The following is a 10631-nucleotide window of genomic DNA, read 5'->3' as shown; positions in this document are numbered from 1 at the left end:
CACAATCAGCCCTGGCTGTGTGCATGCACATCCACCCACTGTCCTTGCTCTTCTCAGCACCTCGGGGCTGCTGTTTGCACAGAATTGGGATGAATTTAACTCAACAGTACCATGAGTGGGGGGTCCAGCTTGCCATGTACACTCACGTGGCAAGGAACAACACAGAGCTCTCAAATCACATCATCACAGGTCCTTTCATTCCTGCCGGGCACTGAGGAACTCTCAAAAAAACCACCAAAGACACAGAGAAGAGGTGGAAAAAATTGGCATCATGCTACTGCTGGTATCCTCATGGAGGAAAATCTGCTGGGTTTCTTAAGGTCAAAGCTTTCCAAAAACTAGGAAAACTGCTGAGCACCAGTAGGCCAGTTGTGAGACGTTTCCTTGACCTGGCAAAGCTGGGATGTTAACAGTGGACTCCGTCCTTGGCTCAAATCACCTGCCCTCACCTGCAGACAAAAGCACCACCACCAGCAGAAGCTACATCAGTCCATTTTATCAAAAAGCTGTGTTAAATTTGGGAGACAAAAGGAAAACATATTGGACTCTGTGGATTAACGACAGGACTCTGTGAAACAATTGCAAAGCAAAGGGCAGCAGCTTCTCTCTGGGACACTCCTTGTGCTCCAGGGCAGCCGGGCTGTCCCAGCTGCCCAGGACCCGGCGCTGCGCGGGCTCTGCAGAGCTGCACAGCGGGGAGGCAGCTTCGGGCACCTCAGCCCCTGGCCAGGAGTGGCTTCTTGCTCTGGACGGCTCCCTGGGGGCAAATGCAGGCTGCTGGCCTTCTGCTCTTGGCCCTAGCCTGGCCTTGCAGACCTAATCCTGTTCCCTGTCTCAAATGTGCTAAAGACAGACTTGTTTGTTTCCAGCTCTGCACAGCATTGATTTGCACCACAAAATACTGAAGGACTGAAGGCTGAACTTCAGACCCTGCCTGAAGCCTCAACAACAGGACCTGAGCCAAAGCTGCCCTCTAGGTGACCCTTCCAACCAAATGTGCTGTGTATCTGCTCCTTAACCAAGTATTGCTATCAAAAGGATCAATGCATCCATTCACTGGGGAAACACGTCTGCACCTTTCTGCTTTAGGAAAATGGACAAGGCCACACCAGGCCCTGGCTTCTCCTTGAGCCCTGGGCAGGCTTGGGGAGAAAATCAAGAGGAGAATGAAATCAGCTGTCCCCCAGCAGAAGCTCTGTCACGTTGCCTGTCCAGCACTGTCAAAGCCGGGCTGCTCTCACAGCGCACTCGGAAGCCTCGTGGCCGCCAAAGGTGGAGGCTCCGCAGGATTTCCCAGTTCCCGGCCGTGGCTCTCCAGGGCTTGGCTGGGACAGCTTCCCCCAGCTGATGTGCCGCTCTGGATGAAGGGGAAAGCATTGGGGTATCTGCTGATCTATCTTTCTTAATCACTAGAGGCAATCTTTTGTAATAATGCTGGGGTGCTTTGCTTGGCTTCTCCTTTTCTGACTCTTTCTTGCACTTTTGCATTGCAGTAAATGACACTATTCCTCCAGCTGGTGTCTGTGTCTGCATCTCCGACCCTCCCCACCATCAAAACAAACACACAGCCACTTTAGCACCAGACCTGCCTCTCTGCCAGCCAATCTCTTGGAAAACACCCCTGATGGCCATCTCTGCAAATGAAATTCCCACTTGGCAACTTCCTTTTCTGCAGGCAGCTGAGAAAAGGAGCCACTCCCAGTTCTGGACACCTCTGGAAACCAGCTGCTTTCAGCAGTCACAGCCCTGAAATATCAACCTCCTTCCTTAACCTGCCACTGGGAGCTCCCACCAAGAGGCCTTTTGTCCAAGGATGCCCACAGAAGAGCTTGAGGAGGGATCAGTTTGGAACACAACTCCTCCAGAGTTTAAACCTGCCTTTATCTAATGAGCACACACCGACCTGTCCCAAAGGGAAAGCAGGCAGGAAAGAGAAGCTGCTCTCCCACAACAGCAAACTCTCTGCTTTCTTCTGTTCCAGCTGGAGAGTGGAAACCATGGGCTACACCTCAGTGTGGGAAGGAACCTGGGAATTGGCCTGATCTGGGAGCCTAGCAGAGAGAAGTTTCCTAAAGATATGGAAAAGATTCTCTGGAAGCGTAAGATTATGGCAATAATTCTGCAGGGAAAAAAAAAAAAAAAAAAAAGAAAAATTGAAGCATTTCAAGAAGTTCCCAGACTGAAATTTGTGCCCCAACATGACAACCCCAATGTCTCTGTGGCACGTCAGGAAGCTCAGGAATGAACCTGCAGGGCTTGGATAAACACCATTGGTGTGTGCTCCCCAGAGCACAAGCAGCTCCCCAACAAGACTTCAAGGCTGAGGGACAAAGCTTCCCCCTTCAGCTCTCCACAGCAGCTCTAGGGAGTCTCTCTCCACTGCAAGGTCTCCTTTGTCAGTCTACAGTGACAAGAGCTGGCTGCAGGAGGCATTTGCATTGGAACTCTCCCCAGATGGGGGGAAGAAGAGGGGATTCCTGAGGAAAGAAAAGTGCAACACCATCTGGGAAGACACCAGCGTGAGTTCCCCACAACTCTAGGCCATTAACTGATGCCCAAAAAGTAGGTAATAAAACAATGCTCCATATTGTGGGGCCCATAGGGCAGGTATTGGTTTGTTCATCACCAGCAGTGAGGGGGAAAGTTCCACCACAAACTCACTCGCCAATTATTCACACAGTACTAGTTTTATACTTTTTATTTTTTTTTTTTACTTCATGGGCACATTAACTTTTCCTAACCTCACATTGTAGCATATTTTCTAATTACATGATTAAAAAGCCCTTGTGGCACACTTGCAGTTTCTGCACGAGGTGGTCATCACTCTCCTGCTGGTTGTTTTGGATGAGGGCTCAGAAGGCTTCCTCGGGCTTGAACTTCTCACCTCTCATTTCTGCAGAGTCTACAAGATTGTCTGCTCAAACACCAAGTGGTTACCATTTGCAGTTAGCTTGTTCTGCTAAATTTGCTGGTTTCTGGAAAGCGCTTCATTCCCATCCCCTGTTACAAAGTAAATGCTTCTTTCAGCACAGCTACAGCTTTTAGCATAGCTCAGGCATTTCCTTATTGCCTCAGCACCAAAAAGAATCAAAGTAGGAGGGGGAAAACCAGGGAGGGTGATGGGGCAACATTGTCTTATTGCCCAGGCATTATAATTCCTTGGGTAAAGCAACATCCATCCACAGGCCAGCACTTTAGCTTGGATGACAATGCTGACAAAATTGCTGCCCCTTCCTGCTGCTGTAGCTGACTCCAAATCACGAGAAATGTGCCAACTCCGCCAAAGACAGGCAGACCTGGTGAGATAAAAAGAGCCAGTCTGCTGAAAAGGAGACCAAATGAATGTTTTCTAATGCCCCCTTTTCATCCTTTCCCCAGCCCAGACAGAGCAATGTCCTTCCTCTCTGTCACCGATGGTGACCCAGGCACGGGATGCAGCGTAGGGACAGAGCCCGCCGCTGCTCTCAGTGCCCCGCCCTGCCCTTCCCTGCCCGCCTTGCCCGCCGAGTCCTGCCGTGCCGTGCTGTGCTGTGCCGTGCGGAGCCCGGCCAGCGCCAGGAGCCGCCCCGCCCGCGCTGTGCCCGCAGCCCCGGCTCTGCCGCGCTCGTCCCCGCCAAGTCCGGCCCGCGCCGGGGCCGCGCCGGGCGCCAGCGCAGCGCCCCCCTCAGGCCGCGCGCCGCCGGCGCAGCCGCGGCCGTTGCGCCGCGGGCGTTGCGGCCACAGGCGGCGATCGGAGCCATGGCGGAGCTGCCGCTGCCCGCCGGGCTCAGCGCCAGCGCCTTCCCCGCCAAGCTGTGGCGCCTGCTGAACAGCCCCCGCGTCCGCTCCGTGCGCTGGGACAGCCGGGCCCGGGGGCTGCTCGTCGACCGCTGCCTCTTCGAGCGGGAGCTGCTCGGCCCGGGCCCCGCCCGCGGGGGCGGTGGCGCTGGGGCGGGGCCGGTGCCGCGCCCCTTCAGGGCCACGCAGTTCCGCAGCTTCGTCCGGCAGCTCTACCGCTACAGCTTCCGCAAGGTGCCGGGCTGGCTGGGCGCGGCTGCGCCGGGCGATGCCGGGGGCTGGCTGCACTACAGCAGCCCCTGCTTCCGCCGCGACCGCCCCGACCTCCTGCTGCGCCTCAGGCGGCGGAGCGCGGCCGACAGGCGGCGGCCGGCGGCGGGCCGGGAGGGCCGCAGGCGCCCGCCCCGCGGCTCCCGGCAGCTCCCCGGGGCGCGGCCGCTGCCGGACGGGCGGCACGGGCGCGGCCGCTTCCAGCCGCTGCCCCGGGAGCGGCCGCCGCTGCCGCCCGGGCGCCCGCCCAGCGGCTTCCTGCTGCTGCAGCGGGAGCGGACGCTGCCGGACGGGCGGGAGCTGCGCAGCCCCCGGCCCGGCCGCCTCCAGCAGCGCCCCGGGGAGCGGCCGCTGCTCGCCCGGCGCCCGCCCTGCGGCTTCCACCTGCTGCACCGGGAGCAGCCGCTGCCGGCCCGGCGGGAGGGGCCGAGCCGCTTCCAGGAGCTCTACGGGGAGCGGCCGCCGCCCGCCGAGCGGGAGGTGCTTGGGATCCCGCCCTGCCGCTTGCTCGGGCTGCACGGGGAGCGGCCGCTGCCGCTCGGGCAGGAGGGGCCCCCCAGCCGCTTGCAAGAGCTCTACGGGGGGCAGCAGCCTCCGCTCGACCGGGAGGTGCTCCGGCTCCAGCCCTGCAGCTTCCAGCAGCTGCACAGGGAGCAGCAGCCCCAGCCCCTGGCTTTCGACCCACGAGGTAGGAAAACAGTTGTAGCCTTGTTTTTCTAAAATGTAATTAAAAGTGGCTGTTTGAAGTATTTTTCCACAAGGCTCTGTCATTCTCAGCCAGCAATTGTCAAGCCTATTAAGAGGGGGCACTTAAGAGGCCAAAAAATTCTCTGCCTTTTTTTTCCCTGCTTCCTTCCTGTGATGTTTGATCTATAGCACCCGTAGAACTCTGTGTCCCAGAGCCACATTGTGGAGTGTGATCATTCTGTTTGGATTCTTGCAGCCACCCCAGGCACTTCAGCACCCAGTGCTCCACTTGGCCGTGCAGGTTGTGCAGCACCAATGGCCTCCAGGTCATCACAGAGCGCACCTGAGGAAGAGCAATGGCCACCAGCAGATCTGGGCCCTGCAGTAGAGAAAATGATTCGGGAGATCAGGAGGTCCATGTCTGAAAGATCTCCCTCTGCTCAGGTAACTCCCTTGGATGGGAGCCAAAGGGGCTGGGAGCTTTTGATCATTGTTACATGGCTCAGAAGCAAAAGCTTCTTTAATTGAACTCATTTCAGTATTAATTAATCATTTAATTATTCTTAGTAAAGAAATAATTTTTAAAAGTCTTCCCCCTCCCTTAGTGAGGATGAGCATTGTGAGCCTGTGTTGGCCAAGTTTGAGTGCTCCTTTTCCTGGGAAGAATCCTTCCTACAGGTGCATTTGTAGCGAGGGCTGAGCTGCAGCTGGTGCTGCTGTGTGAGCCCTGCCGGGCGTGTGGGCGCTCCCAGAGCCGTGTGTGGGGCTGGGCTGGAGCTGCAGCTCTCTGTCCTTGTGCAGATTATTATGTGTGTTGGCCAAAGAATGTCTCTCTTTCTATTCATGTGCTGACCCAGTGCCTGCAGTACATTCATGATCGAGGCAGGGCAGACTCAAGGAGGGGAGTGGGATTTTTTGGATTTCCCAATATCATATTCTCAAGTAGCTTGTCTTTTTTCTTCTGTAAATTCACACATAGCAGCTTTCAGAAGCATTTTATTCCATAACAAAAGGAAACATTGCAGGCTCGCAACCATCTTTAGAATCTTTAGGATTCTGATGGAATCAGAATCGCAGAAGAGATGAATATTTTGGAACTGGTCCTAGTGAGAATATCTTTCTGCCCAAAGGTAATTTGCAGGTGCTTCATTGTGGACATTGACTTCCTCAGTGGAATAGGAACACTGCTTGGTTGTTTGGCTTTTCCTGTCTTTTGGGTTGTTTTTTTCCTGCTCTCCTGATTTACACATTTTTGCCACTGGTCATGAATGTGATCCTAGAAGTAGCCTAGCTGCATAAATGCTTGCCTGGATCATACACATGGGGCAGCAGCAGAGGGCTCCAAAAAGCACCACGGTGTGATGGGTTGTCTGAGCGGCTGGGTGGGGCTGGTGGGACTCCCAGCCAGAAATGTGTGCCTTGCGTGTGGGTTTGCAGCACAGGGCAGGGCTGGGAGTGAGCTCTGCCCTTGCTGACAGCCCTGCTGGCAGCCAGGAGAGCCCCTGGCTTTCTGCTGGCTGGTTTCTCCCAGCTCCTGAGATAAGCCAGGGTCAGAGAGTGAGGGCACCTCCCCCACATCCCCTCACTTGGTGTCTTCTGGTTTTCTGTGTTCATATTTTGTCCCAGAGATCATTTTGTAAGAGCTTCAGTTTCACCTTGGTCACCCAAATTCTGAGTTTAAGAGGCTTGTCATGTAAACCATGTGGGCAGTGTTCCCCCTGTGCTCCATGTCCTTTGGGAGTGGAGAAGGAGAGTTATTGTATCCCTGATGTGATTCCAGCAAAATAGTGAGTGATCTTTGGGTTCCCTTCTTTCTGTGCTTCTGCTCAGGACAATATTGGTGTTGCCCCTGAATCTTCAGGAGGGGAGGCTGTGGACAGAGCTGCAGCAGAGGAAACTTCATCTGGCACCGAGAGCTGCAGGAGCAGTTCCCCAGAGCCTGAGGAGCCTGGTAAGGACAGAGCCCCCCTTGGTTTAGAAGGTGTGAGATGGCTGCTCTGAGCCTGCCTCTGGCAGCAAGGGAGATGAGCAGAGCTGAGTTCCTGTCTGCAGGGCTGGTGCTGCCTGGTGCCTTTAGTTCAAATCCTGCACTGGCACAACCTCCCCGAGCCCTGCCCTCCACGCTTCTCCAGAGGCTCTGACACTGAGTCCTCTGCTGTGGCAAGAGAGCAGGGAATAAATCTGACCTTGTGGGAGCTGTGTCACCAAGCTGGGTGTCCCAGTTTGGTTCATAACTCAGCTCCCAGCAGCCTTCAGCTTCAGCCACTTCAGTGAGGACTGGGGTCTCTCTGTCACTGAGCTTGAGACTTGCTGAGGCTTTATCAGGATACTTAAACACTTCACACAGTTAAGTTTTGAACACTTGGAAGGATCCCTGTTCTTTAAAGAGCAGGCTTCAAATTGCTAAGTGAGAGTTTGCCTTTCAGGCCATCTTTTACAGTCCCTGATAGAAGGACAATTGGTGCTCCAGGAACATTTGCACAAGGGCCAATATTGATTCAGTGTTCCCTTTGCTTCCCAGATCCCGTGTGACCGACCTCTCCAGAAGGGCTGTCCTATGTGGCAGGAAGAGACAGAGGGAGAGCCTGTGACCATCAGGCAGGTAGAATTCCTCTGTCTCTAGTTATATTTATAGATATGTATAGTTTATTTAGGTAGTGGTATTTATAGATTCATGTAATTATTGTTAGAGAGCTGTACAGTTAATTATTTTTTTATTTTAGATATATATTGTTATAGCTTTAGATGTATTGTTGTGGTTATAGATGTGCCCAGTTGCTTTTATAATTGTGTCGTTAGTTACATTTACATATATACATTTGTAAATGCATATTTATATTTGTATATGGGGGTTTAGACGCATAGATTGGTATTTATATACACCTCTTTTTAACCTCTTGCCCTGTTCTACTTCCTCGCTCACCTCTTGCTTTTCCCCCTGTGCCCCCTGTGTCCCCTCTCCCTGGGCTGGGTCCGAGCTGGCGGCCGGGCCGGGCGCAGCAGCAGTTCCAGCCCCGAGTGTCCCTGGAGCGCTGGGAGCTGCCGGTGGCCCCAGGCACTGTCCCCTGAGGAGCTGCTGAAGGACGGTGAGACTGAGGGGGCTGGGGGGGCCGAGGGGGCGGTGGCGCTGAAGGGACGCTGACCCTGAGCTGCTGCTGGGGCTGAGGGCTGTGGGGCAGCCCAGGGCCATGGTGGCACTGAGGTGACAGGCAAGTGGCACAGGCTGAGGGGGTGGCGGGTCTAAGGGGACGGGATGGGTCAGAAGGGACTGAGGGGGAGGAGAGGACTGTGAGGGGCTGGAGAAGCTGAAGGGGGCTGGGGGTTTGGCGAGAGCATGGCGGGGCTGAGGGGATGGAGGGGCCAGCAGGGAGCACAGAGGGCTCCGCGACTGCAGCTCTGCCAGGCATTGGAACCAATTCCAGAACCTCCACTTTGGCCACAGCTGTAATGAAGACTACGAGGAGAGCCAGAGACTGCCAGGAGCCAGCAGGGAGAAGCTGAGTGCCAGCAGCAGGAGCAGTGAGCGGGGCCCTGCTGCTGCCAGCCTGGAGAGAGCCCGGGTGAGGCCCCAGGGCCGGGGAGGCAGGGTGGGGCTGAGGCTGGCGTGGGTGCTCACCACAGCCCGGCCCGCTCGGCTGCTTTCTCTTTCTGACCCTCCTGGGGAGGCTCTGACATTTCCTCTTCCCTGATGGAAGTGCAGCTGCTGCCAAGGGAAACGTCCCCATACTGACTCAGTGTTCCCTTTGCTTCCCACATGTCCCATCTGCTGTCCCTGTCCAGGAGATCTGCCAAACTTCATCTGCAGGATCAGAAGAACTGGTGTCCTTTGGCCACCCCCAGTTCCCACTGAAGATGGGACCACCTGCAGAGCAGAGGGGACCAGCTGCAGCTCCAGGCCCAGCTCTTGCTGCTCACAGCTGAGCCTGTGGCAAGCTCCAGGAGCTCCTGCCATCTCCCTCCCTGTTGGCAGCTCTCTCCCTCCAGCCCCCTGGCCCTGCCCATCCACGTTTTTCCCTCCCAGTTCACCCCTTTGCTTTGCCTTCCCTCATTAAACAGTTTGTCTTTTTCATTTGACTCGTGGATCTGTCCATGGAGCTGAAGCAGCAGAAATCCTGAGCCTGGGGACATGCAGGGCCCTGCTGCCGTTCTCTTCCATGCCATCGTCTGTGCACAGGCAGAGAGGAACAAGGCAGCTCAGGCTGCAAAGGTCCCTGTCCTGCTGCTCCAGTTGCACAGCACCGTGGAGTTGAAGATTGTGTTGAGCACACTGAAGGGAACAAGGATCCTGGGTTTTAGGAAAGCCAGCTTGAGTATGCTCTTCCATGGCAAACATCCACCAAGGGTAGAGGAGCTTGCCATGCTGGAAGTTCTCCCCAAGAGCTTCCTGAAAGCACAGCAATGCTCCAGGCATACACAGGGAGAGGAAGAGGGCAGAACCAGAGAGCATAGTGGCCTAACAGTGAGCTCTGGGTGTGCCTCAAAGCAAATGAAGCAGCAGCAGCAGCAGCAGTGCAGTGGCTGTGACTCAGAGGCGCGAGCGTCCCAGTGGCCGCAGCGCTGTCAGGCAGTGCCTGCAGGCTGGGTGCGCTTCTGGCAGCTCTGCTCTCCCCACAAGTGAGGAATCGCAGCCCCTGCCTCAGGCCCACTCAGAAAGCCAACCAAGTGAGACCAGAGGCAGGGGACCCTTCCCAGCTGTCTTGGACATGGCTGCAAAGCAGCCGCTGCCTCTTCCTGTGCCCATGTTTGGGGTGTGCTGAGCCCAGAGCCGGCCAGCTTGTGCTCTGCTGTGCCAGGAGCGTTCTGGGCGGGCAGGAGAAGTGCTGCGTGCACAGCGGAGCGTCCTGCAAGGGGCTGACCAGAGCCTCCTGCGGGAACAGGGCTCCGCTCCCTGGCTGGGAACAGCCTGGTTTTGCTGCCGTGAGCGCAGGCAGGAGTTCAGGCACGTGCAGAGGCAGCGGGCAGCTCGTGTTTGTAGGGGCCCGGGGCTGCGCGCCCAAAGCGACACGTGGGCGTGGGGAAGGAAGTGACACAGAGCTGGGGGAAGGAAGATGAGCTCGAGCTGGAGTGCCTGTGCTGCAAGGAGCAGAAGGAATTCAGCCTTGCCAGGGTTTCTGAAGTGTGTGTTGGTGTTCCCTGGGAAATGCAGACATTTGGGGAAGTGCCTTTGGAGGAGAGAGGCTTGATTCTCAAGGCAACTGCTTCCCCAGGAGCCCCCAGTGAGGTAGGTGCAATTACAATCTGCACCCCAGCTCATGCTCAGTATTTACTACAATCTTAAATAACAATAAAGTCAAACACAGCAGATGACTGATGTTCCTACCTTCTGCTTCCCAAACACAGCCAAGGGTGGCAGCAGCTACAGCTCCATTCTCCTGAGCTCACAGCGCAGCGCAGCTGTTCCAGCCACACCAGCACGGGACTGGCCGCAGGTTGTACAGCCCGTGCCTGAGCCAGGATCAGAGCGCGTTTCCTCTCAGGTAAAGGGAGCCCCGCGCTCTTCCACAGGAGAATGAATGTGAAGAATGCCAGAGCAAATTGAAGTCTCTTCAGCCTAGTGAAGATGAAATCTGCTTCTGTCCTTGTATAGAGCTATGGGTTTGTTTACGTGGCTTCTCCTTCCCTTTTCTGCCTGGCTTTCTCACCTGCAGTTTTCAGTAGAAAAGTGAAGCCATAGGTGGAATAAATAGACTCCACAACGTGATGTAGTTATGAAGTGGGTCTGTATTGTCAGCACCCGGCAGAAGCGAGATAGTTCTCCTGGAAACTTGTGCCTTGAGCCCTGGTCTGAGCCCCATCTTTTATTCACAAAGGTGCTCCATATAGGTGACATTGCTCAACCTTTTCATGCATATTCAACCCCTGGCTCCGCCTGTCCTCGCCTGGCATGATAATTAGAT

The sequence above is a fragment of the Passer domesticus genome, unplaced genomic scaffold (genome assembly GCF_036417665.1).
Source record: "Passer domesticus isolate bPasDom1 unplaced genomic scaffold, bPasDom1.hap1 HAP1_SCAFFOLD_63, whole genome shotgun sequence".
Classification (NCBI taxonomy): domain Eukaryota; kingdom Metazoa; phylum Chordata; class Aves; order Passeriformes; family Passeridae; genus Passer; species Passer domesticus.
The sequence above is the reverse complement of the archived record's forward strand: the minus strand, read 5'-3'. Positions refer to the sequence as shown.